The sequence below is a fragment of the Pholcus phalangioides genome, unplaced genomic scaffold, assembly GCF_987345545.1.
Source record: "Pholcus phalangioides strain wild (caught in Gottingen) unplaced genomic scaffold, Ppha-v1.0 ptg000017l_1, whole genome shotgun sequence".
NCBI lineage: Eukaryota > Metazoa > Arthropoda > Arachnida > Araneae > Pholcidae > Pholcus > Pholcus phalangioides.
The window spans coordinates 26,692,566-26,700,939 of record NW_028301610.1 but is presented as its reverse complement, the minus strand read 5'-3'; positions in this window follow the sequence as shown (position 1 = coordinate 26,700,939).

Here is an 8,374-nt window from a genome sequence, read left to right as displayed (position 1 = left end):
GTACATACTAATTTTAGCACATGAACAGCTTTCACTTTACTCACTGTCCACAACCCTCAAGCAGTTCATCACCACAGAAAAAACTGATATCTGTCAGGAATACAATTAATTCAAATTAACAGTTCATATCCCGTGTAAAAAATTGAGAAACTTCTGTTTATGTGAAAGTTTTTGATGCAAGACAGAAGTCGAGCATGTAAGAATGTTAAATAAGCATTACCTTATGGCATAACATGCAGATGAAGTCAAGGCAAGCAACAAAATTAAACCTGTATAAAAGTAGCGAGCTGCGATCAACAACTCAATTATTGCATATCATTTGTTAATTGCTTTTGCTGTGGTACTAATATTTACTTGTTAGTATTTCAGCTGGTAGGCCATGTGTTAAATTAACAATGTTCCGTTGTCATTGTTTATATATATATGTTTATTAGGCCTGAATTGTTATGTTACAACTGAGAGCATCATTTCTGGAGTCAGATGATTTAAGTGTCAACGAGGTTGTCTTCAATGGTTATTAGAACTAATGTTCACATCCTTATGCCATTCCACCATCGCATGGTACCAAAGTGGCGACAAGCCACTAAAACCATTACTGAAACAATTCATTGTTCAAAAAGCTGCAATCTATAAATATCTAGACAAACACTCTCCAGACAAATCTTGATGAATTTCCTCAGCACTTTGGAGAGAAATCTGTTTTTCTTTTCTTAGGGTTATAGTACATTGAAAATTTTTAAGAAATGCAAAATTCTCTCAAGAAAAATTGAAGGTGAATCAGGAAGCATTTCCATGTTACAGAGATTTAAGAATTAAAATTTTGATGATGGAAAAAAAAAAAATCAACCCTTAACTCTTCCCATACTTCATTTATTCTGGGTTTGAGGGCAGAATTTTTTAATTCTTAAATTTTTATAATCAGATATTATGTAAGCATAGTAGTAACAGAATTATCATGCTTGGTTGATTTGAGGCTGTTGAGCTACCTGTTTAATTTCTCTATGCTTAAGTTCAGCTTGAGTTGAGTTGAAAAGGGCTAAATATGATTAATTTTTAAATCACAACCGTCACTCTCTTTTTTTGATGTTTTTTTTTTTTTTTTTTTTTGAAAAATAAAAAAGTTTTCATTTTTCTTATGAGGATTGGAAGAAAGAAACCTCAGGGTATAGCAAACTAACGCTGGCATCAGACACAAGGTTTCTGGTAACACAAGGGTCAAGCACCCCCAAAATTACTTGAAAAATTGAAATCTCCAACATAAAACTCAAGCAGAGCACGCATGGGTCTAAAATAGTTTGATGCCTTTAAAATTAATTTTTTTTTAAGTTTGCTATATGGCAGGGTTTTGACTGTATTTATATTAAATTAGAAAACTTAGTAGACAAAATAAATCTATGGGTTGTTTGGGCATATTTTAATTGCAATTTTATGAACTCCCTAAAGTACTATCATGTATCAATCAAGTAATTGACATCCTACACACAGAGCATTAAATACCCCAAATTTTTTAGAAGTATGTGTAAAAGTTCAATTCCCCCTATAAAACAGCACACTTTTACTAAAAAAAGAAAATTCAAGTTTTACCAACAACCTGGGTTCCATTATAACATTCCATTAACATTAATTCTGTTAATTGGTTCTGGGTCAGTTAAAATAAAATGACTTCAGGCCTGTCATTTGGGGGATATTGCCCTCCCCCGGCTTTAGAAAATACACTAGAAATTATATACATACAGGGTGTTCTGTGAATGGATGGACAAACTCAAAGGATTGTTAGTAGGCATCAAGAGGAACATAAATTACAATGGAACACTGTTGCAAACCACATTGAGAGGGTGAAAATTGCGAAAAACGCATGCAGGCTCTGAGTCCAGAGGAGACAAAAAGTGGATGACAGTTGATTGCTGAATGTGTTCGTGGGGTTGCTCACCATATCTGACGTAAGTGGCATCTCGAAATGCATGCTCTGGGGTAGGATCGTGTGCTGCGGACAACATAAATAAGCGCTATTATGGTACTAAGCACATATAGCAGTTGTCTGTTTCAATGAGTATACGCTGAACGAGGAATACGCTGATATGCATCTGATTTGTGGTCGAGCAGATGGCAATGGGCGTTTAGCACAGCGGATGTACCAACAGCAATATCTGATGAGGCATTGTCCGCACCATACTACCTTCGCCACACACACACAACACATGCGATCAATCAACTACTACAGGAGATGGGGACACTTCCACCCAGCACGGCATGATGCAGGGAGGCCGCAAATTGTACGCAGTGTGTACATTGCGCACTCCTCAAATGGAAGAAACCATGCTGCCATGGTTTGCCAATTCCCCGTCGACAAGCACACAAGCAGATGCAGCTAAACTCTATGTTCAGCACACAGCGGTTTGGAATGTTCTGCATAGTGAAAAGATGTACCCCTTCCACATCCAGAAGGTACAACTCCTAACCGAAGACACGACTATCCCCATCATGAACAGTTTGTGCGCTGGATGCTTGACATTACCACACATTTTAATCCTCAATTTCCTGCCACTGTTTTATTTAGTGATGAGGCCAGCTTTACACAAGAAGGCATTGTCAACACACATAATGCACACACGTGGGTGATGGATAATCCCTATGGCAGTGTACCGTGGAAATCTTAACAGAGGTTTAGTGTCAATGTGTGGGCAGGAATCCTCTGTGATTATCTCTGAGGGCTGTACTTGCTACCTGAACACCCGAATGAAGCAATGTACCTTGTTTTTCTACAACATGTCCTCCCAGAATTGCTGCAAAGTGTGCCGCCACAGTGCAGCGAGGCATGTGGTTCATGCATGATGGTGCTCCTGCACATTTTTCCCACAAGGTGCATAATCACCTCGATGTTACATACCCAAGGAGGTGGATTAGATGCGTGAGGACCCATTGCTTGGCCTCCACATTCACCGGATCTCAATTCGTGTGACTTTTTCCTAGGGGGTCACCTTCAATCACTCGTTTATGCGACGCCTGTGGATACACCAGAGGATCTCATAGTGCAGATTGACGTCATTGTGGCAAACATCACGAGCATACCTGGTATCTTTGAGTTCATCCTGGAATCGTTTTATGTCATTGTAGACTGTGCAATGACGTCAGCGGCTGCCACTTCCAACAACTCTTGTAATAATTACCCAAATAAATCTTTTTGTCGTTGTTATTGTCCTTTTTGTCATTCCAGCATGATGTCGAAACCTGCATGCATTTTTTGCGATTTTCACCCTCTCAAAGTGGTTTGTGTCACCATGTTCCATTGCAACTTTTGTTCCTCTTAATGTCTACCAACAACCCTCTGAGTTTGTTGGTCGATTAACAGAACACCACCCTGTATATATATAAATATACACATACATTGAGTATATGTTCTTTGTCTCCTCCCCCCCCCCCTCCCGGAAAAAGTTGAAATGATGGTCCTGAATGACTTCATTGTGTATAAAACCAGAAAAAGATAATTTCCTTATTCATAACTATACATTTTAGGTTCAGCTCAGCCATCATGAAAATGCTATCGCTAAACCATATGTTATTAAAACTTTCATAATTAAATTTTTTTTCATAAATTCTTAGTATGTTTATCCTGGAAACAATAGCATTAGTGGTTACGTCACATGAAATTATAAAGGAAAACGCCATAGGCGAGTCTTTGTTTAAATTATTTTTCTAAAAAAATATAATCAAATAAAGACTTGCTAGCTCTTGAAATGAAAACTTCAAGCTCTTATGAACATGCAATGTTGAAAATATAATAACAGTTTGTCTTTAATTAGCTATGAAAGCTTATTTCTTGCATGCTATCTGTTCACATGTGTTTGGCCTAATTGAGCTTAAGATATTTATTTCATTAAATTTGTTTTATTTATTAATTAATTATTTTCATTAATTAACTCTTTGATCAATTATTTCTTTTATTAGTCCCAGTTTCTTTAATTTGTCCCAATAATTCTGAAATTATTTTTTCTATTAATTTTAAATTTTCAGCAATTATGAAATTATTTCTATCAAAAACTCATTTTTTTCACAAATTATTACTTTTAACAATTCCAAAATCATTCTCAGTAATTCTGATTTCTATCAGTAGTTCTGCAATTATTGCTCTTTCAGTAATTCTGTGGCTATTTTTTTCATTAATTGTAAATTTTCATCAAATCTAAAATTATTTTTTTCAATAATTCTGAAGTTATTTCTTTAATTTGATTCAATCATGGAATCCATGATTCAATGATTGGTGGATTCAAGTGATCCATTGATTCAATTCAGGAATCAAAAGCATGGCTGCTAGGATAAATGCAAGTAAACAGATAGCATGCGAAAAATACAAATACAACACCACAACAGGCAAAATGCCCAGCAAGGTGGCTGAAAAAAAGATGCCCATAACAAATATGGATGTCATATATTTCAAAAATAAAGCAACCCAATTAAAAATGTAATTAGAAACATTATAAACAATATATATACATGATAAAATATTATACAATGCCCATAAAGAATAAAAACCTTTCATATAGCTAATTAAAGATGAACTATTATATTTTTAACATTGCATGTTCATAAGAGCTTGAAGTTTTCATTTGAAGAGCTCACAAGTCTTATTTGATCATATTTAAAGAAAAATAATAATTTAAAAACTCTCCTATGGCATTTTCCTTTATAATCTCACAGCTCTTGTTTGTTTGGAATCATCGCTGTCAGTCGTGATCAGGGTTGGCAGGTTTCTGATGCATGACAGTATTTAATGGTTTAAACTGTCGCATCAAATACCCTTCATCAAAAACCTTGTAACAAAAACTCAAATATTGCTTTTCACTATAAAAATCCCCATCGAAAACACATGCATCAATTGCATGAAATTTTTAAAGTCGCTATGCTATACAAAGAATAAATACTTAATATGATTATACAATAGTTTTCTACTTTCTTCAGAATTATTCTGAACAATATTTTTTCCCCCCTGTAAAATATACAATTAGAACAACTATGAATGAAACTATGGAACTATACGGTATTATTCAATTCATGATTCTCAACATTCCAAAATTTCTCCCACTGCTTATATACGTGCATTGATATAAACCATATCCTGAACCCTTTTCATAATACAGATAGGTGTTTAAAAGTTCTTTTATGCCATGTATGTAATATTGATTTCTGTTATTAAATTATCTAGATAATCACAGAAACTTGAAATACCCTTATTATGTGCATAATATTCGAATATATCTAGCAATATCAAAATACATACTGAATTGTAAGATTGAAATATTTTTTAATTTGGCAGTGCTGGCTTGTATATGATGCTTAAGAAACACCTATAACTTATTTGTAGTGCAAAAATAAGAATGACTAAATTTGACTATGATATGGTATATTTACTAGCATTTATAATGCAATGGTTTTCCAGTTGAAGCTGTATTTTAAATGTGCAAAACAATGCTTTGGGTATCAAGTCCTGCCAGCTCTGCATTGATTTAAAATACTCTTTAAAACTTGGGCTTTACACAACCTAAACTAAAATTTTTAGGTGAGAATAAATGAGTTAAATTGGTGTGTTGACAGATGATAAAAAAAATCTATTTGACAACATCAACAATAAGTTTTTGACTGTTTTAATACTGAGAGCTTCTGAGGTAAACAATCTAACCCTGATCTCCTATCACAGGCATTTCAAATAAACAGCTGTATTTCGCTTAGTATATTGAACATGAGTAATCAGTTTAGATAAAATGGAAAAAATGGGGAAAAAGTGTTTATGTTTGCTTAAATGTGTAACAACACATTTATATGATATTTCATCTGGTAAATTTCATGCAGAAAAAAAACTAAGGAAAAGCATAAAAGACAGACACATAAAATAGAATGGGTGTATTTAAACAGTGCAAATTAAAATACTTGAAAACTTAGAGAAAAACAATTTTCTTCCTAATGTTTTTTTTATACTTGCCAAATTTTATAATTTCTACTCATTTGAATCATCATTCAATCAAATATTTGCTTGCACTTGAAATGTCATTTGAATTTGTTTAAAATGAACTATTTGTGTTTTTTAAAGAAACTGCCTTTTGTTTTCATTGTCTTGAGAAAAAATATTATAATAAAAAGAAAAAAAAATACATTCTTGAAGTTTGAAATCTTTTCTTTCCATAACTTCCACCCCATCATAAAAATATGTGATTTACTAGGACTTAAATTCTATTCTGAGAATTTTTTTTTGTTTCAAGTCCCTTGGAAGATGAAAACTATTTAAAAATTAAAACGTACATAGAAATAAGTATGAAAAACTTATATATATTAATGTGGACCACTACAAACAGCACATGAAAGCTGAAAAAGCTATCCTTGTATAATATTCATTGCAAATAATAAAAAAAATCGATTACCTCATACAAATAATGGTAAACTGAATTAAATCAACCTGTAAGTAGACCAGTGAGACAATTTATTCTAAGCAGCATTTCAAATTCAGGACTTCAAATTTTGCAAAATTTATCTAGCCAAAATTATTTTTAAACAGTCAAAAAAATTTAACTAATGATAAATAGATATTAAAGAATGATTGAACAGTTTCATGCTCTGTTGTTTGAATAATAATCATTTTGATAAATGATTGTCTTCTTACAAATTTTACATTTAAAGTCACAGAGTCAAGGTACAAACACCTTTTTTAAGCTGGAAATACTTTTTCATATATCTGCAGCATGAAATTCTACTTTGGGAATTTCCCAAATTTATAATCTTCTCAAAATATTTTCTTGCTTTCTGTATGGATTTCTCATAATTTTATGCAAATCAACAGTTTGCTTGAAAATTTAGCCTTTTCACATTTAACAATGTGTCTTGTCATGCGCTACAAAATACTGTAGCTTTTCACGCAACCACAGACAGCACTGATGCCACTGGGTAAGGGCAAGTTCTCTTACTTATAATTTTTGTTATGTTAGTCATTTTCTGCACGCTCGGGCTAATTAAACTGGTACCTGTCAATTCCAAATGGTGGCGTTCTACAATATTTCTCCAAATGTCTTGCTAAGAGGACGATTCATTAAACCCTCAGAAGAGACTTCTTGCTGTAATATATTTTGTGGGTATCTAGTCATTGTTTCTGCTGTACTCTCATGTCAGGAAAGAATCTAACAAGAACTAATCAAGTATCAGTCATGACACCTCTGAACATCCTTCCATACAGTAAGTGACAATCTCATCAACCTAGGCTGCTACACCTCCAAGTTTTTTTATGCTCTGTTAATGCATGGGGGAAACAATGGTTTGTTTTATAACAAAATTCAAAACTTTAAAGTATAGCCCATGATTTTACTTTTCAGAGTTACTGGAAACTTTTTGAATTTTATGTAAGAAAAGAAAAATTAATGAAAATTCAATTCATCATTTAGAATTGAGATGAGAATTCTGTGAGGAAAACATTGAATTTTTCTTCTTGCTCTCAAATTTTTAAAAATATTTGTACATAATGCAACATTTGTTGTACATAATTGATAAAAAAGCATACATGATGAGTGTGTGTGTAATCAGCATTACCCAAAATATAGATCTCTAAAAATTAGGGCTGGTCCGATAATTTGATCAATTGGGTCGGTTAATCGATTAATTGTTTATTACAGTTAAAAATTTTAGTTGAGTTAATCGACTTGATCAATTCAATTAAAGTTTTTATTCAAAGTTTGTGAATCAACTTGATTTTTTTGATAAACTTGAAAAAACTGATTAGTTGATTTACAAACTACGTTCTTATATATAATATATTTTGTATAAGTGACCATATTAAAAAATATTCAAATCAAATTTTTTGACAAGTGGATACAACAAAAACTGCTGATTTAAGGTTCAAATTGACTTTGATGGGAGTTTTAGAAGACATGTCAACATAGTGGAGATGCGCAGTAGTTTTTAATATCCTTGGAAGCATCAGCTCGTCTTCTTTCATGTACCACTTAAAAGCAGTTTCAGCAGCCATTTGAAAGCAGGGCAAGCAACAGAATGATTGAAATTAGTTTCAAAATCAATGAATAACATGAAATAACCAATTTTTAAAAAAAACAAGATTTAAGTGAAGAAATTACAGGTTTTGACAAAATTATGTTCAGCATATTAAATTACTTCAAGCGGGAGCCCTAATTTCTTAATCTATTCCTATATTTGTTTAAATCTACTGGATAGGTGTGTGAAATGAATAAAATATATTTTATAGCATCTTATTATACCTATATGGTTACAAAAAATATCTGATTAAAATTTGATTAATTGATTAAAACTTTTTGATTAACCCAGATAAAAATTTTAATTGATTCCAGCCCTACTAAAAATAGATTCACATGATAATACCAAC